Raw genomic sequence first — 27,500 nt, 5'->3', positions numbered from 1 at the left:
CAAGAAAGGAAATACTTTAGACCTAGTATTTGTGAACGAGATGAATTATGTTAAAGAAATAATAGTTTGATAATGCGAGTATTTCAGACCATAATGTCATTAGAATTAACAGTTCATTCCAAAGCAGTGAAAATAGAGATAAGCAAGAAATGAAAAAGTGGGAAGGATATGGAAAATACAACTTCTACAGTAAAAATATAAAATGGTCAGAAATTAATGAAGAATTAAACAAAGATTGGGATAACATTTTCGTAAGTGATGACATAAGGGTAAATACGGAGATATTATATAAAATATTGGAGATAATAGTGGAAAAATATATACCGAAGAGAAAAGTAAACATCATTCATGCATACCAAGAGACAGAAGGATCTTGTTCCAGAAAATCAGAAAGTGGAAAAAAGGTCTTGCAAAAGAAAAAAATGCATGGAAAGTTATAGAACTAAAAAGTAAGATAGAAAATGCAGAACAAAAGATTATACAATCAAAAGAAAATGAAAAACGGGACTTGGAAAAAAAAACCCTATTAAATATCAAGCAAAAACCCCAAAACTATTATACTCATATGCGAAGAAGATGAATAAAAGAAGAATAGAAATAGGCCCTCTGAGAATTGAAGGGAGATTAACGAATGAAAAAAAGGAAATTTGCAACATACTGGCAGAACGATATAAGAGAGAATTCACCCCTAGAATAGATAATGAAGATAATGATATAGAAGTAAGGGATGAAAATAGTGAATATTTAGCTGACATAGATATGAATGAAGCTGATAGTGTGCAGGCTATTAATGAAATTAAAAATGGAGCTGCTGCAGGGCCTGATGGAATTCCTGCTATTTTGTTAAAGAAAGTAGTTCATTCTATCGCAAAGCCACTTGCAATATTATTAAGACAAAGTGTAGATACAGGCAAAGATATATGATGAGCACAAATTAGCATATATTACCCCTACTTTCAAAAGTGGATCAAGACTAGAAGGCAAGTAATTATAGGCCTGTGAGTCTAACATCACATATTATGAAAGTGTATGAAAGGGTAATGAAGAAAAATATTATGAAACATTTAATAAAAAAATAATTTGTTTAATAAAGGACAACATGGTTTCGTACCCGGAAAAGTACACAAACCCAACTGTTAGTCCACCGTGAAAAACATATTCAAAAATATGAAAAGCGGAAATGAAAACAGATGTGGTTTATTTAGACTTTGCAAAAGCTTTTGATAAAGTAGACCATAATATATTGGCGAAGAAAATTAGAAAAACACACTATCGTGGATAAAGTAGGAAGATGGTTAAAAGAATTTTTACACAACAGAAAACAGATAGTTATGCAAACGACGAGAAATCGGATGAAGCCAAGGTAATATCGGTGTGCCGCAAGGTACGGTGTTAGCTGCAATACTGTTTGTTATTATGATTGAAGACATAGACAATAATGTTAAGGATTCGGTAGTGAGTAGTTTCGCAGATGACACAAGAATAAGTAGAGAAATTACTTGTGATGAAGATAGGAACGCTCTACAAAGAGACCTTAACAAAGTATATGATTGGGCAGAGGTAAATAGGATGGTATTTAACTGATAAATTTTGAATCAATAAATTATGGAGACAGAGAAAGAAAGCTATATGCATATAAGGGACCTAATAATGAGACCATCACAAATAAGGAAGCAGTTAAAGACCTTGGTGTGATGATGAATAGGAACATGTTATGCAATGATCAAATAGCAACTCTGTTGGCAAAATGTAAGCAAAAATGGAATGTTGTTACGGCACTTCAAAACAAGAAAAGCTGAACACATGATTATGCTTTATAAAACATATGTTCGTAGTCCACTTGAATATTGCAATATGATATGGTACCCACACTATCAAAAGGATATTGCACAAAGAGAGTGTACAAAGGTCCTTTACAGCTAGAATAGAAGAAGTTAAGGACCTAGACTACTGGGAAAGACTACAATTCTTAAAATTATATAGTCTAGAAAGGAGAAGAGAACGCTACATGATAATTCAGGCATGGAAACAGATAGAAGGAATAGCAGAAAATATCATGGAACTAAAAATATCAGAAAGAGCGCAAGCAGAGGTAGATTAATAGTGCCCAAAACTATAACCAGGAAAAATAAGGAAAGCCCACACAGGACAATTAATCCACTACGCACCAGCATCGATAATGCAGCGTCTATTCAATGCGTTGCCAGCTCATCTGAGGAATATATCAGGAGTGAGCGTAGATGTGTTTAAGAATAAGCTCGACAATATCTAAAACTGCATCCCAGACCATCCAAGATTGGAAGATGCAAAATATACCGGAAGATGTACTAGCAACTCTCTGGTAGACATTAGAGGTCCTCACACTGAGGGACCTGGGGCAACCCGAACAAGATGTAAGGTCTGTAAGGTAAGGTCTCTTCTTCTTCTTTTTCAGCCTCTGAATCTCTACAATCTCGGCTCTTCCCAATATATACGTCATCTCCTCTATCTGCTATCTACCACGTAATTCTAAATAGAATCTCCTTTTTTTCCATTTTCCCTTAAAGAATGTCTAATTTTCCCTCCAGGACCCATAACGTTTTATTTCCTGGTAGTTTTCCGTATCTGGGAAAACTGAGAATATCTCAAAGTTCGAAGATTTTTTGTAGAAAGTTTTAAAAGTTTACGATTCCAGGTCACATTACATCCATGATCAGGGTCTATGTTCGTTCCATCGACTCCATCATCAAGTTACTATAAGCTAATGATTCACGTTGGTATCGGGTAGATCTTTACCTGAAATATAATTCCTGATTTCGTCAGGTTGTTGTGAGATGATTGGTCTCTCGTTTCCTATAAACGAAAACGTAAAGAAGAATGGTTTTATTGTAGTTTTTGTCTATGGTTAGGCTTCGTGAAACTGCTGCTGCTCTTTCCGGTATACAAGAACTTGAAGAAGAACGTTATTGTAAAATTTATTTCCGCTTACATTCCATGAAACTATTTGGTGTTTTTTTTTCAGCAGAAAAATCTAGTTTATTTACGTTTGGATCTCATGAAACTGCTTGCTGTGTTTTCCAGTAGACAAAAACTTGAAGAAGTATGTTATTGTAGATTTTGTCCTCATTTAGATTTCATGAAACTGCTTGCTGTCTTTTCCAGTAGACAAAAACGTGAAGAAGAATATTATTGTAGTTTTTGTCTACGTTTAGATTCCTTGAAACTGTTTGCTGTCTTTTCCAGGAAACAAAACTTGAAGAAGAATGTTATTGTAGATAATTGCTAAAGTGCAGAACCCATGGAATTGCGTGTTGCTCTTTCCAGTATACAAAAAACGTTAAGAAGAAAATTCCTGTAATTTTGCGTACGTTTAAATTGCATGAAATTACTTGTTGTTCTCTCCAGTATGCAAAAACGTGAAGAAGAATGTTAACATAGAATTTATTGACTTTAGATTCTTGGAACTGCTGGCTGTTCTTTCCAGCAGACAGAATTGGAGTAAGAAAGTTATTGTAGTTTTTTTTACGTTTAGATTTCTTGAAATTTCTTGCTGTTTTCCCAATAGACAAAACTTAAAGAATGATATTGCAGCTTTCGTTTGGTTTTTATTTTTATCTGAAGCTCCCAGACATTTTAGAAGTCTACAACATCTGTATTCTAAAATTCATTGCTAAAAGAATATAGTATGTACCCTTAGTAAAGCTAAGTCTAGTGTTTACTATTACTACAAGCAAAAATATGAAAAGTAAAAAAAAAAAAAAAAAAACACCTTAGACACCATATTTTGAAATCTAAGTTCCATTTATTTCTTAAAGGCCTAAAAATTTTAATGAATTTTTCTAGTAGTAACACTACCTCATTTGAACTTAGGAATAGTAGATTAAACTATATGACATGTTGAGCCTTTGGAAATCTGTACAGAGAGAGAGAGAGAGAGAGAGAGAGAGTAGAGAGAGAGAGAGAGAGAGAGAGAGAGAGAACTTTACAGCGTGTGTGTGTGTGTTCGTTCGTGCGTGATGAACCGAGGGTATATAAAGGTATGAATGGCATAGTGACTCTTCATTTTGCATCTGTCCGAGGGAGACCGTTTCGTGAACTGTGAGTAACGTGCGTGTATGCGTGTATGTATATATATATAATGTATATATATATATATATATATTATATATATATTACATTAGTCAGTGCTTATTATTATAGTTGTCCTAACCGCTGCTTCATGCAATTATCCAGCACTGACCAAAGATTTGCTCTCCACGTCTGTCATTGACTTGTCTTCAACTTGTTGATATGTATGGGATAAGTTTCCGATTTATGTATTTATGACATGTTTATATATATATATATATATATATATATATATATATATATATATATATATATATATATATATATATATATATATATATATATATATATATATATAATATATGATATATATGAATAACTTGATCACGAAGTATATAAAACGTGATGCTATGTATAAATAAAGGTTTTTTGCCACGAAGGAAAAAAATGAAAAAGCGAGATAGCCAAGTACTTTCGGTCCTGTTCGGACCCTTTACTGAGGCAAAGGGCCGAACAGGACGAAAGTACTTGGCTATCTCGCTTTTTCATTTTTTCCTTCGTGGCAAAAAAACTTATTTATTATATATATATATATATATATATATATATATATATATATATATATATATATATATATATATATGCAAGTCATAAACATAGTCGGAAACTTATCACATGCATATCACCGACAAGCTGAAAACAAATCAACCAGTAAGTAGAGAAGGAATCTTGGGTCAGTATTGGAACGATTTCATGAAACTATATGACTACCAGCAAGTAATGAACTTGTATTCAACATGTTTGTTATGTGTACGACAATTTGGCGACATGTTAATGACATTTTTTCACTGTAGTGTGGACCATTCAGTCCATCACACACAATTGAATGCATTTGTTTGTTATACATAAGTTTCATAGTATATTGTTTTTAATCACGTATGTTATGCATGCACTCATTGTTCTTAGTTTTGATTTATTGATCTTTGTAACAGGAGGAGTTCCTCGTTGGACGGGTGGTTTTTCGTACTCGTCTACCAATGTAGTGGCTCGAAGTTCGATTCTCCCCTCGCCAAGCGGGATCAGAGGAATTTATTTCTGTTGATAGAAATTCATTTCTCGATATAATGTGGTTCGGTTCCCACAATAAGCTGTATAGGTCCCGTTGCTACGAAACCAATTATTGGTTCTTAGTCATGTAAAAAATATCTAATCCTTCGGCCCAGCAGCCCTAGGACAGCTGTTAATCAGTTCAGTGGTCTGGTTAAACTGGGATCTACTTAACTTTTTGTTTTGGTAACAGGAGGACCGATGGAATTGTCGACGGGCTGCATCCTGCAGCTATTCCTACTTGGAATGGCGTCTGCAATCACACAGGTCTCCCGCCCCCACTGCATCGACCTCCTCTCCTTGATGGATAGTAAGTTTCAAAACAGCAACAACACCAATAATAATAATAATAATACAGGTTTTATTGGAAAATAACGGCTATTTTGGCCAAGTTTATTTTCTGTAGAAGTTTCTACTAGTCTTCTTATTACTGACTTTTTTCGTCCGAACTCAAGTTGGCTATTAAAACGCCAAAATGGGGGATTCATGTCAAAATCGTGGTGTTTGTCAAATTGAATATGTCATACAAGAAAAGTCAGTGATAAGAATAGAGAAACTTCTATACAGAATAAACGCGTCTGAAATAGACATTGTATTCTATATAATCTGTATTAATGAAGGTCTTCTTCCAGCAAATAATAATAATAATAATAATAATAATAATAATAATAATAATAATAATAATAATAATAAAATAATAATAATAAACATCAGTTAACATATTTAGATATTTTTTCCGCTTATAGTAGCATTAGTTTTTTATAGTATTTAAGCTAATTCTTGCGAAGAAACATCCATGTTTAATTATTTGACTCCTGTATTATTTTTTAGAATACTTCTCCTCACAAAATGAGTCAATATTCAGGATAAGTTGTCTGAATACTAGGGCAGACAACCAGACTATCACAAAAAAAAGACAAAGTAGTAGTAGTAATAGCATGGTTTTGCCTGTAAAACGGCTCCCATTCTCTCTGTCGGAATCCGTAGCTCATCCGCTCTCTCTGTTCTCCCACAGCATCCCTATGCCCCCTCACCGATTCTCTGATGGTGTGCCAGCTGAAGAAGGGCATGTGCTCGCCCATCACACCATCTTCTCCCCTCCGGGAGGCCCTGTGAAGGCCGTCACCGTCTGCGCTAATGCCACCGGAGCCGTGTTGGGTCCCCAGTTCTTCATGAGTGTTGGTAAGTGTTCAGTGCTCGTTTGTAGATGTCATAACCACAGTGCCCTCGTTGGCTTCTTGGTTTCTTCACGCTTTGGGGAAGTTTGTCACTCCAAAATGAAGACCCATTGTGGTCAGGTGGATAACCTTAAACCAGGTCTGGTATTCCTGATGTGGGTTTGACTGTTTCTTAGGATGTCAGAATTCTTTATCTTTGGTATTAATTTGGATCTTAGGCTTTGTAGTGACAAGCGTATCCGAAGCGTGAAGAAATCAAGAAGAAAATGGTGTACTTTTTGGGCCATGTTTAACTGCCATGTCAAGTACAGTACTGTGTTGCTGCTGCTGCTGTTTCTGTGATGTCTTTACTGTCCAGAAGCACTGTATACCTCTAGGTTGTTGCATTGTTCCATCTTCTGTTTTTTTCTAGGTCTGTCTCTCCTCGCTGGGGCACCCGAAAGTCTCGCTGAACAAGGCATCTTCTGACCAGCTACTGCCACAGCCATACGACGATGCGCCCTCAATACCACAGGCCTTGTAAGTATCGTCGTGTTCCAGTCCTTCAACAAAGGTTACCCCTTTTGCTGCAGAAAGTTAGAAATATATTCACGTATTGATCCAGTGACAAAGGTACCCTTTTTTCCTACAGAAAGTTTATTTTTTGTTATGTGCGAGGAAATTGATTGGTGGTGAACAATGTAAACACAGACCAATAGCAAATTTCCCAGAAGTTAAGTATTGGACGCTTAGACGCCTATCAAATAGCCATACTGTTTGGTTGAGGATGCAAGTATACTTCATGATGATGTGTAAATGCTTGTGAGGATGAAGTTTGTAGCTGGTAAAAAATTTTATGCAAGAAGTATAGTGTCTGCAAATTCCGTATATACAGTAAAGTTTCACATACTAGACTCCATTTGAACACATTGGTCTGTTTTATATCAATTTTCATCACCCTTTTTTAATATGGGATATTTCATGCAAGGGATTCACTTTGCAAGACTCTATTTTACCAGTAGTTGTTTGAGATTAAGCTGGCCTTATGCCAGCACGGGCTCTTGCTCATAGAGCAACCCGTACGGAGGACCGGTAGGGTGAAACAATGCCATTAATTTTTATACTTGTCACACTATATTTTAAATCCTTTACGCCCTTTTTTGCAGTTGAACCCCGACCTGCTAACCCCGCTCAACCGAACGGCTGTCTCTAACTCCTTGAGCGATGCCTTCATCACTCCAGAACTAGGCGCAGCAGTAGCTGGCGCAGAGTTGCGTCCTGTCCTGAACCCGTTGACTACAAGCTAACAGACGTTCATACACTGTCTGAAGGTCGCCTGCATGAACAACGTTGCGGTGACGCCCTTCATGAACGAAGCCACCTCGCTCCTCACCGGAGCAGCGCCCCCGGCGACATCTGCTGCTGCTATGTCGCTGCCAAGCAGCCGCCAGTTCCGAAGAGCCCTCCCACGGGTGCCACTTCAGGAGCTTTCCCATACGTTGGAGCTGCTGGTGCTGGTGCTGGTGGCGGTGCCTCTGGAGCGGGAGCCTTCCCTTACGCAGGGGCCTTTGGTGGAGCCTCCGGGGCTGGAGCTTTCCCTTTTGCTGGGGCTGCTGGTGGTGGTGCCTCTGGAGCTGGGTCCTTTCCATTTGCTGGAGCTTCTAGTGGCGGTGCTTCTGGAGCAGGAGCTTTCCCTTTTTGCTGGAGCTTCTAGTGGCGGTGCCTCTGGTGCTGGGCTTTCCTTACGCAGGAGGAGCAGCTGGTGGCACTTCTGGGGCTGGGGCCTTCCCTTACGCTGGTGGTGCAGCTGGCTCGTTCCCCTCATCGTCTGGTGGGGCTTCTGCTCCAAAACAACTTAGGTTAGGGTCTTATTGGATATATATGGTTGCATTGCTAGTTAAAACTAATTTGTCAGTCAGTTTCTGGAGTCAGGTCATTTTCACTGAAGGAGTAACTGACCAAAAGGGACATTCTGCCAATTAGTGGATTAGTCAATGTTTATTTCATTAAATGGTTTTATCAAAAAATATTCCTAGCAGCATTAGTTTTAAATTGGAGAAACAGTTACACAACTGTAAAGTTATTTCTCCATTGGAATGATTGTTTTGGTTTTGGTTTTAAAGTCATATAACTTTGTAAAAACATTAGTGTTTTATATCTAGTCATATATCTAACGATGGCGCCTTTAATTTGCTGATTTCCTAATAATCTGGGTCGATATTCACGTCAACTTGATAGCACAAATATTAATTTAGATAAGATTTTTACAAAAAAATATAGACACATTGGATATTCACTTGTAAAATTACAGTTTTGTTGTACTATATGACCTATTAAATCTGTACATATTGAATGATACACCTGATGTGAATACTTATTTTTATGCCCAAAACTAACGGCTCTGTGGACATTAAAGGTAATTCCACAGCACTTTAGCATCACTCATGAGGCTTGAGTAACAAGGGACATTAGTTACCTTTAGAAATGGTAACGTATATTTATACAAGGTTTGAGTTTTACTGTAAATGTGTCAATGTTGTTACATACCTGGCGATGCTCTGGATCTCCCCGACTTGAATAGGTACAGTAAAATGCTGTTTGATTCTATTGAAAAAGAAAACTGGAGCTTCCTTGCAAGCTCCAAGTCATACTGACACTGGAAGCCAGATAAACGTTTAAGGTTGCCAATACAAAGAAGATGAAATATATGCATAATTCAGTGGTAATGTATTTACACATATAATGGTATAGGCATGGAAAAGGACAGCATGACAATGTTTCTGAGAGGGCAAAAGTTGTCGATTTGGAGATGCTCGCCGGAGAATGACATAAAATTAAATATGTACAATAAGAAAGGGGGGAATATAAAAGAAAATTAACAGAACGTTAAGGTAGAATGCTTTGTGAAGGGACGATAAGAGACGCCTTCACGAGCAGGTATACAGAGGAAAGAATATCGCACAGGTTTTAATATTATGGTGAAACTCTATAACTAGAACATTAGGGAGATAAAAAGAAATTTGAATTAACTAAAGAAATTTGAATGAAACTACAGAGAGAAAATGGTAATATTGTCGATATATTAGCTGCCTGCCAGTTTTACTAAATGTACTAGATATCCACAAATAAAACAAAACGTCGTGAAGACCTGAAATGGTTCTACAGTGAAGTTAAACATTGAAGCAGTAAGGAGGACAGTTAGAAAGCTGATAAATGGAAGGCACCAAATGGATACCTGGTACAGATGATGGTTATTGTAAACAAACTGGAGAGTAATGAAATGGTAACCTATATGCACTTAAGATTAGATCTGACTGATCATGGAAGGATTGGGGATCATGTGTGTCACAAAATCTACGAAAACGGGAAGTATTGATAGCTCTGCAAAAATGTCTGAAAGCGAAAATGATCTGTGGAAGCTTAAAGTTAAAATAAGAAGATATGAGTTATTGGTGTTAGATACAAATGAAGGAAAAAAGAGGGACCTCTTGCACATGAATTATATATATGACAGGTGGTAAGGTTGCATTGTAACAAATAGGTGTTGCAATGACAGTGAATAAAATACCATTATTAGAAATATACAAGAATGTTTAGAATTGGTTTGTTCGATTGGGAAAAGTATGATGATGTAGATGGTGAAAAGAAGGGCATAATTTTAATGGATTTTGATCATACACTAGATCTCAAAGTGTTGCATTGGTATTAAGAAGGCCAGTACACAACTGGTTAGCATCGTGAATATTTCTGTGTACTGAAGTATATGAAGCTACAAAAATGATACTGTACTACATGTGTAACTGATTGTTGTTATGGATTGATTGAAATAACATTTCGTACAGTTTTGTCTGTTTCAGTTACAGTTTTCTGTTATTAGTCAGATACTTTCGTGTAGATTTAACCTTTCTGCTTTTAATAATAATAACAATGAACCAAATAAAACATTCGGGAATTATTAGAACGAATAAAAAAGATTAATATAATTTCCTGTATACGGCTTCATTCCTATTTCAACAGTTGAGACGTATGTGTTAATGGCAGTTTTAATTCTAAATTAAAGTAACTTGTTTATTCTATCTTCTTTAGTGCTTTTGTTTAGAGAAATCCCATTTATAGTAACGAACAGGGAGAAAATGTTGATTGTGCTCTAGAAGATGAATAATAGCAAGAAGAAGAAGTGGAGGGAGATAATTCCAGCTTCCAAAACAGCGCCTTTTCCAGCTTGCGAGTGGTCGAACCATCGCACATTTGGAACGTGTTCGAACGAAAGGTCGCCGATCCTTCAAGATGGATCAGCTCCAAGGCTGATATTCTCCGAGAAATGGACAAGCTCCCGAATTCCAGTCTGCAAGATGTTCAATTCCTTGCTCCATTCGCTTGTTCCGACCGTAGGTAGGTTAAAGGTGGAGCGGTAGTTTAGGGTCGGTCTCGTAACCCTAACTTACCTTACCGTAACGAGGACTACCTAGCCTATGTTTTACAGTTGATGGCGTCTTATTTTATGTATTTTGTCGTTACAGTTTTATTTTATTGATCAATTTTGATAAATTTCAATATTTCAATAGGGTTTAAGGAGCATTTGTCTGGGGTCGGTCTCGTAGCCCTAGCTACCTTACTGTAACGAAGATTACCTAGGTATTTTATGGTTAATGACGTTTTAGCTATTTTATGTATTTTGTCGTTACAGTTTTATTTCATTGATCAATTTCTATCAATTTCAATATTCCATGTAGGTTAAAGGGGGAGCGGTAGTCTGGCGTTGGTCTCATAGCCCTAACTACCCTACCCTAATGAAGAGTAATTTTACACTTGATGGCATACTACTACTTTATGTATTTTGTTGTTACAGTTTTATTTTATTGATCAGTTTCGACAATTTTTATTCTGTATGACTTGCCCTACTATGGGACGTAGTCCTATTGGTTAGGCTCTATAAGTTAGGCTAGTATTTTTTCTTCCTAAATTTTGATTAGCTAGCCTAGCTAACTAGGCTAGGTATTTTACGGTGGATGGTGTTTGATTTGGTATTTCTACAGAAGCAATCCGCGGTGGCCTAGACTATGGCAGTTGATGGTTTTCTATGATTTTACTTACTGAACAAGAATTTAAAGTAGGTAAAGGTTTATTCGAACGACTGTAGCTAATTAACCCCCAGGGGCCAGTACTAAACACAGCGAAATACATTGGACGCCCCAATCCCTAGTGGATTGTCGTATCCGCAGTTACGTTCCTTGCAGTCTGTGCGGAACTATTCTGTAGAACTACCCTGCAAGAAACTTAACCGCGGATACGACATCCACTAGGGATTGGGGCGTCCAATGTACTTTGCTGTGCTTAGTAATGGCCCCTGGGGGTTAATTACAGTTGTCCGAATAAATATTACTGAAAATTCTTGTTCAGGAGGTAAAACTGCATAGAAAAACCGCAACTGCCATAGTCTGGGCTGCTGCGGATAGGTACCCCAGATCTACCTTTGATTTTATCATTTTGCCGGCCATTACATTTTTATTTTATAATCATTTCATCAATTTTTATACTATGATTTGCCCTACGATGGGATGTAGGCCTATTGGTTAGGCTATGCAAGTTAGGCTAGTGTTTTCGGCCTTAGTTTAGATTAACTAGCACAGGTTAGGCTCTTAGTATGACGAAGAAATAGAGTATCCTTTTTCTTACCATGTTGATATTTTATGCTACAAGATACAATACATTTTAAGGTAGGATTGCCTATGTCTGTATTTAATTTAGTTAGGCCTAGCCTAACCTGTGATCATTATTCTGTATGCCTGTTTTACTGATAGGGTAAATGACCGAATAGCGACATACCGGCCAGCTCTAATGGAATGTGGCCACCTTCCCGATAGAGTACTTGAATATGCTGCCATGAGCATCAAGAGTTGTGGCCCACCCAGGCAGCACACCGAGACCTGTAGTTCCTCACGAAGTAAGTGTTTTCTCCTAAATTATGAAATAATGGCATAATTTAAGCTCTCTTTTGGGAAGTGGCTGCGTTCCGAGAGAGGTGGCTGCTATGTCGCCGCTTGATCATTTACTCTATGACTCTTAGCCAAGGTAAGGGCTAGATAGGTACAGTGTTCTAGTTAGGTTAGGATAGGATTTATCTCAGGAAATTCCATGGTAGGTCTAAGTAGTAGGTCTGCGTCAGTATTTCTTTGGAAATTAACGTCTCCTATATATTTGGGTTGCTTATTAAGAAATTACCGCTATTTTTAGGGGGTGACTGTAATTACCCTGTATCACTTAAGACCTTTATCCAGCAAATTAGGGAACCTGTTGGGAGTACGGGTTTTGGGTAGGGAGACCTCATGGAATAGGGTGATTCACGCATGCATTGTTTTCATTCTACTACTTGGGGAACCCCTAGTGAAGGTGGGGTTCTGGTTTAAGATGTACTGTAGGTCTATGCGGGATTTTCCTCTTAATTTGACAACATTTGCATTTAATTGCAAATATTTGATAACATCACTGAGGATGCAAAGAGAAAATAATAAGGTGTTTACAAGTGTTAAACAATTTACAGTTTGTTTATGGTATTGAAGCAACTAACCTAATAAATATCTATAGGATAGGTTTTGTATCTGGGAAAAAACTAAACTTTATTGAGTTGTATTCTCCATTCCAATTTTACTACATTCAACTGTATCGTCTCTTGGTTTTTAGAAATTGAAGCCAAGGAGATATCCTTGCTTGAGGTCATTGAGGCATTGGGTACGAGCTTAACAAACCCAAACCCTTCTCATCGTGGCGTAGGGACAAGACTGCTTGCTGATGTACTTCATACATTACCTCGAAATAAGCTCAACCATGAAGAAATAGTGTTCTTGACTGCATTCTTTGTTGATCGTTTCAAGGACCACCACTCTGTCACACCTCATGTTATTTATGCTATTATGGCCCTAGTAAGTATCTCTGTTTGTTTAGAAGTTTGGTAGTATACATTTCAGTGTTTTTCGTCTAGTTTTAAAAAACTATTAAACAAGTAAAACAGTCATACTGTAGTATAGTATTGTTTCTTGATTATTACTGATATTACGCAGATGCCAGAGGAATGATGTGTGTTTAATTTGATAATCCAACCATTATTACTTTTCAGGCTGAGCAGGAGAATATTGGGAAAGATGAAATTGTTGCATTGCTCAAGGCATTATTCAGCGAAGTACACTGTCAGTCCCAAATAATGACAGATCGACGTAATATATTTACGTTCTTAAAATTCTGTATTCTGAATAAAATAGAAGGTACTTGCATACTGTATTGCATATATTTGCATTATGTTTTAGAAATATTTTTTTGTTTATTTTTGTGATTTAAGTAATTTTTATTTATTGAGGTTCCATCAAGCATACAACTCTAGGGTTCAGTAATGAGAAGAGATGAGTATATTTCAGTAGACGTAAATGGATCAGTTAGTATTTTTTCGTTTAAGTGGACAACTTTGCTTTACGTAATAATTAAATATTTTTTAAATACATTTCACGCAGCAATTTTGCGACTAGCACTTCATTTTTAATGGGTAGACGCTGCTAGTTTTACTTTTGTAGTATAATGACTCAGAATACTATGGGTGAATTTGTAAATGTGTATTACTGGTCATTACTCATTTGGGATCTTCATGGAAATTATGCTGATTTTTGTCCAGTTAGAACAGATTCACCAGCATTTTCCATTATGCTGTTAATGCTGTAAGCTTGCACTTTCCTAACTTAATGTGTCAGAAAAGTTGTTTTACATGTTAGAACTTTAAAGATAGGCAGCTTGGCAAAGAAAGGAGTGATAAAAGAGTCTGAATGAAAAACTTTTGATTTACATAACAACTTTCAGTGGATCTAATAAACTCTGAAGTTTAGATATTTGATTTGATAATTTTAAACCCTACCTACACTTACATATGCCATGAAGTATGTTATGTCAGGAAACTCTGGTTAAAAAGTATGTCCAGATAGTAATGAAGTACTTATTACAACAGATTTCTTAAGATTTTCTTTTTCTTTGGACAGCTGTTCAAGAAATGGGGTGGGGACCGACTTTGTATTAGGTTTTGTAACTGCGATGGATGGAGAAAAAGATCCCAGAAATCTGGTTTTACTCTTTGCAGTAGTACCTGTGATTGTGAAATGTCTGCCTCTTGGCCCTTTCACTGAAGAATTATTTGAAGTTGTGGCTGCATATTTTCCAATAGACTTTGTCCCTGTATGTATTATTATATAAAATTTTATTCTCTTATTATTATATGTTTGTCTAATACTAGGTTTTATCACTTTTGAATATACTGTAATGTGATATTTCCAGATTACCTTTGTATAACTGATAATAAGAACTGATTTATGTACTGTATAAAGGCAAAAGTTATGAATTATTTAAAACATTTGTTAACAACCATGTTAACTAAGCTATTAAAATCAATTTTAATTTGTTTTTTGCAGCCTGCCGATGATCCTTTTGGGATTTCTGCAGAGGACCTTGTCCTTGGATTAAGACAAGCCCTGTCATCAACTCCTGCATTTGCTCCTTTCTGCATCCCTCTTATACAAGAAAAATTGGATTCAGACCTCTACTCTGCAAAGTTGGATGCCTTACACACATTGGTGAGTCATCTCTTAACAAGAATCTGATTTCTGAGTTTTTCCCTGTAGGAGATGATTGCCTTTTTAAGAAAATTATGTTATGTTAATAATCAGTTATATGTTTGGCTGAGTTGTGGCAGTTTTGCATAATATAATTGCTTTAAAAAATAATTATTGATTTAATGGACACATTTCCCACATCAGTTTGTAAGGGTTTTTATTGTTTCATACTTATATTTTAATTAATCCTTTTAGGTGGCATGTTGTGATATTATACTTCTGAAGATATAAGACCACATGTGTCCTCTCTGGGTCAGCATCAGGAGAGAAGTGGTCGAGAGAAGCAGCGATGAGGCTGAAAGTGCTGCCCTCTTAGCACTGACTTCCATGATGAAAGCCTTAGAAAGGGGTGCTGTGTCACAAGCTTCTCGCGATGCAGCAACTTCACTAACAAATTCCGCTTTGATGGGTACGATGCATCTGCCAGTCCTCTTTAGTTCTCCATCACATGTTCTTCATAAAGAATGTAGAGTAACTCCAGCTTTATAGTGTGGCTCCCAGTATTGATTATTTCCACTTCTGTTTTATTATGTTGTCAAATGCAAAACTGATTTTATAATCGCTTGTTGCACCGAAGATTTTAGCTCCATATTTTATTGTCTATATATTTTTTCATCAACAGAATGTTTAGGCCATTTGACGGCACCAGAACAGCGACTTATGTACCCCAGTGCCCATCTTCTCATAGCACTGATAGCTTCAGGACCTGGCCCTACCAGATCAATTGCCGATAAGGTTGCGTATTTGTTTTTTTTATTGTTTGAAATATGGCTTGCATGATAGTAGTGATTAGTGTTCATACATCCTACAAAAGATTGTTTAACAAATGTCCTGTACCAGTAATGTAATAGGGACTTGTACTCCACAGTTCTCCTGTTAATGGTGCTGAATATCAATTTGGACATCCTTCTTTTTAAATCACCCTCTTTCATTTGTGCTTCTTCCTCCTAGTTCCTATTAGTATTATGAATGTTTAGTAGTTGAACCAGACTGCTAAGTCAAATTACTTGGTCCTCATTGAATATGGTGTGTCATGTCACTAAGTCTTAGTTGTGTCCAGTTATGGTTCAGTTCTTTTTTAATATATGTAGGCATTTACCTATTATATGTTTGTTTATCACATTTCTCACACAATTTTGTTTACATTCAAGCAATTTTGGCTGCAACTAGTGAGATTGGATAATTTGATACTTTTACAGTCTGCTGTTAATATTTTTTTTGTTATGTTAAGCCAGGCTACTATAATCATTGTTTCTGTGTACAATACAGTAGTTTCATACTGTACAGTACTTTGCTTTGGAGTTTAATGTCAGCACAGGTATCAAGAAAAAAGTTGAGAATATTGGACTATAAACACACTTGTTACCCCATGTTTCAACCAGCCCAAGAAGAGCTGTTGTTAGGCTCAGAGGTCTGTATAAACTAATCCTTTATAATAATAAATAAACCCCATGTTTCAACTGTCTTTTATGACAGGTGAAATCATTCATACCAAGCCATAAAGTCATAGAGGTATGTCTCAGTGATGGTCTGATCCACTGAAAAAGGCATTCGTGAAGTAGTACTTTGCTTTTGTGTAACAAACTTTTAGATGCTATTCCTGTATTTGCATCATAGCTTATCTAGCTTTTAATGATGTACATTATTATTATTAATAGGAGTTAGTTTTTCCAGACCTCTGAGTCTCAAGTAGACTCTTCTCGGGCTGGTTCTCAGGGATCAATCCTGAGAAAAAAAAAAAAAAAAAAAAAAAAAAAAAAAAAAAAAAAAAAAAACAAAAAAAAAAAAAAAAAAAAAAAAAAAAAAAAAAAATTAGACTTTATTTGAGAAACCCGTCTTATTTAAAAAATTTATGATTTTATTAATTGAAAAATCCCTGCTTTCCGCAAGAATATTTTTCATTTCTGAACTCCGCAGATAAATAGATCTTTGCTGGGTCCAATTTGGGCACTCAACAAGCAAATGCTGTACTGTCATGGGTGTGTTTGACATCTGTTACATTTCACTGGTCAGCATGTGGTGTTGACATCAAGTGACCATGTGGAGAATCTTGTGTGTCCATACGTAGCCTTGCTAGGATCACCTCTTTGCTCTTTCCTCCTGTGAGGATGTCCTCCATGCATAGACTTCAGTTTTTTATTTTTAAGTTGTTTGTTGTTGGCACCGAGGCCCATTCTTCTTTCCAATCCTGGTAAATTAATGTTTTAACTGATTTTACCCAGTCTGACACTGGGGCATATGAAATTGTTGGAGGGATAGTGCAGGCTAATTTGGCAGCAGAGTCTGCATATTCATTTCCTTTTCCATTCCCACGTGTGCTGGGATCCAACATATTTCCATTGATATTCCTGATTGGAGGAGTTGATGAATTTTTATTTGAATTTCCTGTACTATTTGGTTTCCTGATTTATACTGTCCTATTGCATCTATAGCGCTACGTGAGTCACTGAAAATTACAGACACACTTGCTTTTGCCTCAGATATCATATCTAGAGCCATCTGTATGGCAGTGACTTCAGCAGTAAATACTGATGATATTGAAGGTAGGCTTTTTTTAATTAACATATTTTTCGAATATGCAGATGCTCCTACTCCAACATTATTTTTGGAGCCGTCTGTATATATCATAAATTTGTCGCCTTTTCTTCTAATGTGCTCCAAAGCATGTTGGCGGTACATTTCCGTACTTGTCATTTGTTTTTTGAGTAGGTAAGACAGGGAGGTACATATCTTTACTCTATTTAAAATCCATGGTGGTGGCAATTCCATTGGTGGGTGAAAAATTGGATTCATATTATGTATGTTCATTATGTATCTAGCTCTTTTTGGGAAAGAGCTAGTACTATTAACTGCTGTTATTTGCTTACAGTTTTGGAAGCAGTAAGTTGCAGGAGACGATCCCGCTTGCATTGAAAGACCTCTTTGTATTGTTATTAAATTACGGTGATGTTTTAAGGGCAAAATACCTGCCTCCACCAAAAGTGAGTTTGTTGGGGACGATCGGGAAAGCTCCTGTGGCACAATCGCACGCCTTCATGGTGCACTGCATCGAGATTTTTAATATGCAGATTCTGAGGCGGATGAATATATTGGACAGCAGTAATCTATTATGGATAAGACTGTTGCCTTATATATCATTAATAAAATGTCTCGCTTTGCTCCCCAATTAGTGTGATAACTTTTTTAATATGGCAAGGGCTTTGATGCCCTTGGCTTTAATGTATTTGATGTGCTCTTTCCAATTTAAATGTTGATCAAATATTACTCCTAGATACTTGATTTTTGTACAAAATTGTATTTCAGTGCTATAAAAGATGCAGTTTGATTGTTTGGTTCTTCATCCACCTTTTGTCTTTGTAGAGACGATTGCTTTTGTTTTATCAGTTGAAAATTTAAATCCAACTGAATTTGCCCAACTACATATATTTTGAAATGGCAGTACTGAGAACTCTCTGAGCATGTCTCAGATTACTACTCGTATAGTAAATGACAAAGTCATCAACTATAAACTGTTTTTACACCACTTGGTAAATTTATAGTAATGTCATTGATTGCTAAAGCAAACAATGTACAGCTCAAGACACTACCTTGAGGGATTCCTTCTTCCAGTTTATAGGTTACTGAGTATGAATTTTCTACTCTTACTTGAAAAGTTCTGTTTGTTAAGAAGTTCTTAATAAATATTGGTAAGTGGCCTCTTAGTCCCTTGGAGTGGGAGTTTTTGCATGATGTTATGTTTCCATGTTGTATCGTATGCTTTTTTCTATATCAAAAAATATAGCTACTGTTAATTTCTTTTGTTCAAAGCCTTTTTTGATATGATCTTCTAAATGTGTTAAGGGATCTAGGGTTGATCTGCCAGCTATTTGAACCAGATTGTGTTGGTGTTAAAATGGATTCTTTGGTTATTACATACGTTAATCGTGCATTAACCATTTTTTCTAAGATTTTGCATAGGCAACTTGTTAGAGATATCGGTCTATTAATTGGATGGATTACTTGCATCCTTTCCTGGTTTGTTTATTGGAATAATTATGGCATGTTTCCATTTATCAGGAAAGACACGTTTTAGCCAGATATATTGTAAATTTTAATAAATATGATTTAGCTATAGGAGCTAATTTTTCTATCATTTCAAATGATATTTTATCATATCCTGGGGCGCAGAGGGATGACAAGAGTTGATGGCATTATCTAGTTCATCCATGTTAAAAATATAGTTATATTCCAGGTCTTCAAGAGTTTCAAAATTGAGTATTATATTTTCTTTTGTTTTCTGATACTTTGAAAGAATGTGTTAAATTCTAGGCTGGAGTAAGCACTGATGTTTTCAAAATGTTTCCCAATTATGTTTGATATTTCATAAGTATCATGGTATATTTTTCCATTTAAATGTATTGCACTTCTTGGAGGTCTTATAGGTTTCCATTGATTTTCCTTATCTTTTGCCAGACATCCCTTGTGGATGTGTTTGAAGATATGTTTGAGACTATTCCTTCCATGATGCGATTTTTTCAGCTATTACCGTTTTCTAAATTTGGCTGTATATTTTGTTATATAGTGGTTTAATGTGGTTAATTGTTATGTTTGGTTATAACTATTTTGTTTAATATGTTTATACTATAGGGCATTTTGTTGAGTGATTTAAGGCGAGTTTTGAGTCTGCTTAGATTGCGACTCATATATGTTTTATTTTACTTAATGTTGTTAATGTTGGATTCCACCATGGGAACAGGGGATTTTGTGGAATGTGTTTTGGTTTTTGGAATACTTTTATCTGCAGCATTTATTATGAAGTTTGAGAAGGATTCACATGTAGTATTGTGATCTTCATTATGTGGAATGGTGGTATGTTTCGTGTGTATAGGAAATATTTATCCAGTTAGCTTTTTTGGATATTATATCTTGTAGGTGGCAATATTTTGACATTACTTAAGTATTGTTCAGAATGATTGGGAAATGGTCACTTGTGTATGAATCGTCTAGGACGTTTCCATTCAAATTTCTCCTCCTCTACATCATTTGAACATAATGAAATGTCAATTGAAGAAAAGGTTAGGTGTGTATTTGAAAAATATGTTGGAACTTCACTTTCATTGAGACAATACAGGTTGGTGTTTCATTATAGTATTCTCTATGTTTGATTCCGGATGTGTCCAGTGGGTTATTAATATCCCATAATGGATTATTTGTGCATTAAAATCTCCTACTATAAGTAGTGGTTCCTGTATACTTTTGCTAATAAGTTCAGAAAAATCACTGAAATTTGCATTGAAATTTGGTTGGTTATATAAATTACAAATAGTAATTTTACTTTTATCAGGCATATACAGTTTAATTGATGTTTATTTGATATGGCATAGATGGTATGTCAACAGGTTCATATGTAATGCTATTATGAACGTATATGGCTGTGCCTAATTTTCCACCGTCAGTTGGTGAATAACAGGCAATTTTATAGTGGTGGATATTTGAGGGTTACTTCCTATATGTTGTAGACATATGCACATTGGGTTGTGGTCTCGTATGATTCTTTGTAATTCACCCAGACGTAGTCGGGTTAAGAGACCATTTATATTCCATTGACATGATTTTATATTCCATATTGGGAGGAATTGGTGTTAAATTCTGTAAATTGATTGCTGATTTTACTTTATCTCGTAGTTTATATGCATTTGAATTTATTTGTGGTTTTTTAATCGTTGTATTTGTATGTTGGTTATTAGATTCTGCAGTTGTTTGTTTTCATAGTTGAATATTAATAAGTCTATTTTGATTTTATAATTTCCTTTTTGTATTTTAAGGGATTCAGAACATAATTCGTTCTCATGTTGGTGTGTTAAAGGGCACCTCCTTAATTTGGTAAAATTGTCAATACAATTTCGTACTGTGTCCTCTGTCTTGGTAGTTAGTTGGTTATATGTACTTACAAAGCATTCATTACAACCACAAGATGAAGCATGTTTGGTAATGTTAATTATTGGTTCAGAAGTTTTTGGTCTAGCTTAGAAATTTCTGGTGTGTAATTCTATTGTTCCTTTTCTGTAGTGATAAGGACTGTTGGTTTGAGGGGTTATTTGTTTTGTTGTTGTTAATGGGATATTTCGGTCTTGTGATGGTTAGGGGGGTGATAGTTATATTTGGTTTGGTTTAATGGTATGATTTTCATTAGTATTATTTGATGGAACTTGTAAAGAGTGATCTTTACTGTCCAGATGTTGGCTGTTTGATTGAGATTGAGGGTAATTGTGTATTTCCACTTGTGATGAGGTTAGTTTAATCTCTTTTTTAAAATGTTCTCCTGGTGTAGTTGGAGTCTCTCTGGATTGATTGTAATTTTCAATATTTACCTTTTTCCCTTAGGTGGGGTTCTTTCTAGAATTCTTTTCTTTTTGCAGTTCGATTATCATCATTATTTAATTCTTCTTCTATTGGAAGTTCTTTTCCATGGATAACTGAAACATCTATGTTAGTGGTGGTATTGGTTGTTGTAATATCACTTTTATTTTGTGTTTCAGTATTATTGGTATGAAATCCAGTTTCCCTGTTTATACTATCTTGTTTGTCATTGTGCTGTTTGATGTCTTGATTTTTAGTCACATTTGAAAAGGTGGGGGTTTTGGATGGATTGTTAACGCCTCTTACTTTTAGCTCAAGTCTGGCTTCCATGACTGACATTCCTGTCCTATTATTAACAACTGAAGTTCTGTGTTATATTGGTAAAATGAACACTCCTTAGATTTTGCGTGATGGGCTAGTCCACAATTAATACATTTGATTGATTACAGTTCCAATTAGTGGTATGGTCATCTGATGCACAGACTGCACATATAGCTTTATTACGGCATCTTTTGTATGTGTGTCCATACCTTGAGCATGTGTACATTGTAATGGTTTAGGAACAAAAGGACGAACTTCTCTATTTTTGTCCAAGAATTTTTATTTTAAATGGTAAGTCTTGGCCTGTAAATTTATTTTGGCAATGTTGATATTTTTACTTTTATCTTTCCTACTTGAAATAGAGTATATTTCTAAATCGTGGATATTGTTATATCAATCAATTTTAGGGAGTCTAGCAATAGTTGTTTTGAAGGAAGCTCCTGCTCGCTATTGGGTAGGATGACTGTACCCTGTACATAATTCAATGTTTCGTGGCTTGTAATTATTACCTTTATATTATTTATTTTCTGTTATACTTAAAAAGGCAGTGGACTGCTTTTTATTGGTACTTGGATAAGCCATTCATTGTCCTTGATGTGTCTGCATTCCATGTTGTGTTGGATATATGTTAAGTAATTTGTGTTTTTCTAGCATCGCTGCTGAGATTTTGTTGTCAGCTTTGAGACTAGAATCTTGCCAATTATCTGGTCCAAAGAGGTCATCAAAATGTACCAATTGGGTGGGGATTAAGTCGGTAATTTTTGTTTCTTTTTGGTCCTTGTTTTATGTATGTTGCTTGTCTATTATGATTTTTATATTTTTCTGTATTGCTGGGAGGATTATTTGTCTCTAATTCAGAATTATTGTTCATCATATATGGTTCCATTGTTACAATATTGGAGTTTACCAATTTATTTTGTTTTGTTTCTTTTTTATTTTTTATTTATGCACTCTATTTGGTTTTCTGGCTCTGCTGCTTTACTTGGAACAAGGGTGTTCCTTTGTATCTTTTATAGTACTTTCACTACTTGTGGCAGTACCTAGGAAATTCGGGAGTGACGTGCCAATGGTCATCAACTGTGCCGTAGTTTTTCCATCATGGGGCCCAGGGGTACTCAATCATTTATTTCACAGTTCATAAATTTTTGTTTTGAGTTTTACAAAAAAAAAAAAAAAAAAAAAAAAAAAAATTCTTGAAAAGATATCATTGGCCCTTCGCGAAGTTAAATCTTCTGCCAAAGGCACAAGTGAGAAAGGACTCCCAAATGTCCGCATCCCTACCCTACCCCAAAAGGGGTTTATGGCATAACATGATTAGTATGGCCCAAGTGTAAGCAGAACCCGCTTGCTAGGACTAAGAGTATTATGTTAAATACAATTATCCCCATCCTAATCACATTATGGGCAAAACTGGATAGAATGCCGAGAGTTCTATTCCTAGAACAGGCCCCCCCCCCCTGGAATCCGTGTCCAGCTCCACATAATAGTTCCGCCTGAAAAAAAACAGGTCCGAACATTGTCGGGGTAGATGATGGATCTACCACAGTTCTCACTATTTAGCTTCGGATTTAACTCCACGTTAAGCCATGATATGTTTTCTCATTTATTGCTTTTAAAAATTTTGGCAAAAAATGGAAAAGTCCACATAAGTTTACTCGAAAATATATAATGTCATATGGGACTCTTGGGTTCGAACCTGGGAAGAGATTCCTGAGGTTCGAGAGCCCCCTCACCACGTCAAGGTGGTCCAAAATGAGGGGGTAATGATGTACAATAGTTGACAGAGCAACATGAAGAAAGCAATTCCATATGCAAGCAGTTTTTTTTTGTTTTTTTATTTTTGTTTCTATCATCTTTACATTTGCACATTTCAGGTTTTGCCTCTTCTCGCCCAGCAGTTTCTCTCAAAAACAGAGGAATCGGCTCGGAAAAATACGATAGTGATTCTTGGCAGATTTATGGAAGAAACGTCAAAGTATTCAGAAATGACAGAAGGTAATTGAATGTAAATTTTAATCGGTTTTGCAAATTAAAAATGAGTAGATATGATATTCAGTGTTCTTCAGAGGTTATTAGTGGAAATACTGTACTTTTAACTTTACTGATGTATAATGAACTTTGACGGGAGGCTTAATTTTGCTGTATTGACCATCTTTGTTCATACTTATCGTATAATTTTGAAGGGTTTTAAGTGATGGTAAGAAATCAACAGGAAATACACTGATGGAAGGTAACTGTTAAGTCTCGAGAATCCTCTAACTTTATGGATAGATTAGAAAACAGTAGTTTTGTTTACTTACAGAGACAGGGGTCCTACCAAAATATGAGGACGTTTGTTGGGAAGCCTTCTCACAAGGACTGTTTGTGTAGCTCTTCAGCTGTTCAGGAAGCAACAGTTACTGCCATAAGAAGCGCCATGTCTGTTCTTAGTTCAGAACATCTCACACAAGCAGCTAACACAATGACATCTCTGCTGATTTCTGTTAATAATAAGCATTTGAGGTATATTTCAGTTGGTTTACAATGAGCATTACTGTATTGGTAGTCATTGGTACTACACTTCTGTAGTACCTGTGGAGAGAACACATAAATAATAAAAGGCAGAAAGCAGTGTAGCTGGGGGTCGAAGGACTCCTCAGAGAACTTTTGGTACTGTTCACAGTTAGCTACTCAAGTGCACTGTGAGTGGTATCCCCTTTTATAGGCTTTAAAAAAAAGTCAGGGATCCCTATCAAATTAAAGTAATGGGACTCATGGGTTCAAATTATAATATTACAAAAGTAAGGTCAAGATGTTCATACAGTTCTTTTGAAATAATAGATATATATTTTAACTAAGTTTTATATGTCAGTATGTATACCATGAAGTATTAAAATGTCAAATTTTGTATTTTCCAGAGACAGCATAATTAATACCTTCAGTGCCATGTCTCAAGTGCAGCCAAAAATTGTCAGCGATCATATTTTCCCTCACCTGCTTCGGGAGATGGAACAAGGTACAAATTTAAACATTTCTGTAGTTCCTGGAATTGTTTTTCTTTATCAACATTTTTTAGAGAATTAATGATGATATCTGTATTAGTGTTATCAAAGGTTATTGATAATCTCTTCTATATGTTCTTCATATCCTTACTTATGTGTTTATTATATTGATATGGAGTTTCAAAGAATACAGATTTTCAGGCCAAATTTTCACTGGTTCATTCATAAAATGATTTAGATTCAATTTTATTGTATTTATCAGTTTAATGAAAATTTATGTAGCTTTCGACTGGAGGTACATGAGTTTAATTTTATTTTGGAGTCTTTGGAGTATTCATATTTAGAATACCAAGCTGAAAAACTTCTAGAACTGTTGCTATTCTTTTTCTCTCTGTTTTCTGTTTCATCACAGAAGAGATGAAACTGGAGAAATTGAAATTAAAGAGATCAATATAGGATTGAAACAGGTTATATTTTGAGAGTATTCATATTAAGGAGAATGACAATGATGGGAATGTCCACAAGGTGGAACACATTAAAGATATTGGAATGTTTTATGATTCTTAGTTGTGGCAAGGTTGATTTATTGTCTTTAAAAAGTAATTTATTTTTTAATATTTACTTATCTTTAATAGTAATTCCTCTGCTCGTATTTTGGTATGAATAACCAAATAGTTTTAGTGCCAGAACATTAGGCCAAACATTCATATATCAAATCAAATCAAAGATTTTAATGTATTCCATGTTTAATAATATGTTTTACCTCCATGTAGATAACTCGAGAAATTGTGGAGTCACCGACGGTCAGATCCTGGATACTCTCGCAATTCTTACCTCTGGTAAACTTCTCTTGGTTAAAGTCCTGCCTGTCCTCTGGAAACGTGCTGAGGAAACAATGGTTTCCTCCCCTGAGTGTTCATGTCTACACTTTTCCTGCATCCAAAAGGTAAGTGTCACATCTCTTTATGCTGCAAACGATGCACTTTATGTGTTAATGCAAATTGCAGATTCTTATATGTTCTAAACTTTTAAAGTCAAGTCTAACAGATATGCTTGGGGTTAATTGCTAATTAAGAGGAGTAAAGTAGTCAGATTATGAACTAAGACTATCTTTTTGCAAGAGTAGGCCCAGTTCCATTGTAGTATTGACTCAAAAAGTATTTATTCCTTGTATTGTAGTACTAGCTGCTGCCTTAATTATTGGTAATGATTATTGTTCCTACTTTAAACAAAAATACTAATAGCACCTCATAATTAGAACTGTTATAATCAGACTAAACAGCTTATTGTATTGATAATGACATTGCAAAACCTTTCCTTTATTACAATGCTTTAAGCCTCTCTTTCTTTTGTTACAAGTAGAGGAAAAAAGTGAACTTTGCCATTTTGCCTGTTGTAGCATTTGACTTTAATGGTATTTGTAGTAATTTTCATTAATGAAAGAATGGTTGAGCATCTTATAATTGTTGGCAATGAACTGATTTTTTTTATTTTAGAAAGGAATTATACTTCTTTTGAGATTGCATTTTCTTTCTAGATATTGAAAAAACACAGTTCGAGATGATGATTGTCAGAAATATGTCGTAGAGGAATGGAAGGGAATTTTCAATATTGTCGGCATGTCTGTTCGTGTCATTGTTTCTGAGGAAATTAAATCTCCTGTGCTTATCCTGAAGTGCCTTTCAGCAATTGTGAGGGTGTTGGTTACCCACATGAAGTAAGTATGAAGACTATTATGTGTTAGAGGATTGTAAGAATTAAGGCAGCTCCTTTTGTTCCTGAATTATTAGTTAACATATTTTACTCTGTGGAAGCTAAAATCTAAAGATAGTAACAGTAATCTGGAAAAATATTAACAAATTTTGTAATATATTTTTGCTCTGCAAGCTTAAATCTAATGATTGAAACAGTAATCTGAAGAAATATTAAAAAATTTGTACATTTATTGCCCTCTGCAAGCTAAATCTAACGATTTGTAAACAGTAATCTGAAAAAAAACATTACAAAATTTTGGTAATATCAGTGCCATTAAAATCTATTGTACCTATGTAAGTGAATAGTTGTTCAGTTTTTTGTTTAGCTAGACAGTAGTAGTTGTTGTTGATCTTGAATATGTACTATTTGTTTCTGCTTATTTTTACTAATAATTGTAGTGGGTATACACATATATTTAAAGTTTTTATTCTGTGAAAGATAAATGCAGTACCTTCTCAACAAGTTGGCTACGAGTGGCAGCTCAAACTCATTGCTTTATAGGTTTTTATTGGCTCAGAATAAAAGAGTTACTCTAGCTCTCAGTCTGTACATTTTCTGTAACAAATTACATACTGGTATACAGCACTTATTTTCTTTTTTTTGAAAACTGATGGTAGGAGCAAAAATTAACCTTGTTTTGTAATCCATTGTCAGTCCACAAGGTAAACAGTTTCTGTCTTTCTTTTCTTTTCAGAGATACTAAACCATTAGTAGAATCAATGATCCAACTTATTTGCATAGTGGAGAAGAAGAATTGAGTGATCTAAGCAGAGAATTGTTATCAGCACACCAAGATATCTCTGATCTTATGGCCCAGTTTACGACAAACTCTAGAGCCATGCTTTTGTTGGTAACAGTCACAAAAGTTGTTTTTTGTAATTCATATACATACATTGTTATGGTATGATATATATTGAGGAGAGCTAACTCACTTTTACTAGATAACCAACTTTTTGTTATATTTGGCAAACAATAAGGCTTGTTAGTAGCATCATTGTATTACTATAATGATTCAATTTGGTAGTAATGTTCCTGTCAAGAACTACAGTTTAGGCAGTTGGACAGAATGGGGTTATAAATGTACTTATACAGTGCAATAAACAAATGTAATGAATTTCTACTCTTACTGTCATTTCGAATCAACTTTA

The 27,500-nt window shown here is 35.4% G+C and overlaps 1 protein-coding gene and 3 pseudogenes across 1 annotated transcript in view; 3 read left to right on the top strand and 1 right to left on the bottom strand.

The window, feature by feature from the left end:
- LOC135200645 (uncharacterized) overlaps positions 1-2,479 on the bottom strand; it is an 11,422-nt pseudogene extending 8,943 nt beyond the window's left edge.
- LOC135200974 (uncharacterized PE-PGRS family protein PE_PGRS10-like) overlaps positions 1-27,500 on the top strand; it is a 57,861-nt gene that overhangs the window by 8,618 nt on the left and 21,743 nt on the right. The window lies entirely within an intron of this gene.
- Positions 5,356-8,664, top strand: LOC135200644 (uncharacterized; annotated as a pseudogene).
- The window catches only part of LOC135200643 (MMS19 nucleotide excision repair protein homolog), a 21,331-nt pseudogene continuing 5,584 nt past the window's right edge, over positions 11,754-27,500 (top strand).

This window comes from Macrobrachium nipponense, chromosome 27 (assembly GCF_015104395.2).
Source record: "Macrobrachium nipponense isolate FS-2020 chromosome 27, ASM1510439v2, whole genome shotgun sequence".
Classification (NCBI taxonomy): Eukaryota; Metazoa; Arthropoda; class Malacostraca; order Decapoda; family Palaemonidae; genus Macrobrachium; species Macrobrachium nipponense.
The sequence above is the reverse complement of the archived record's forward strand: the minus strand, read 5'-3'. Positions and strand labels throughout refer to the sequence as shown.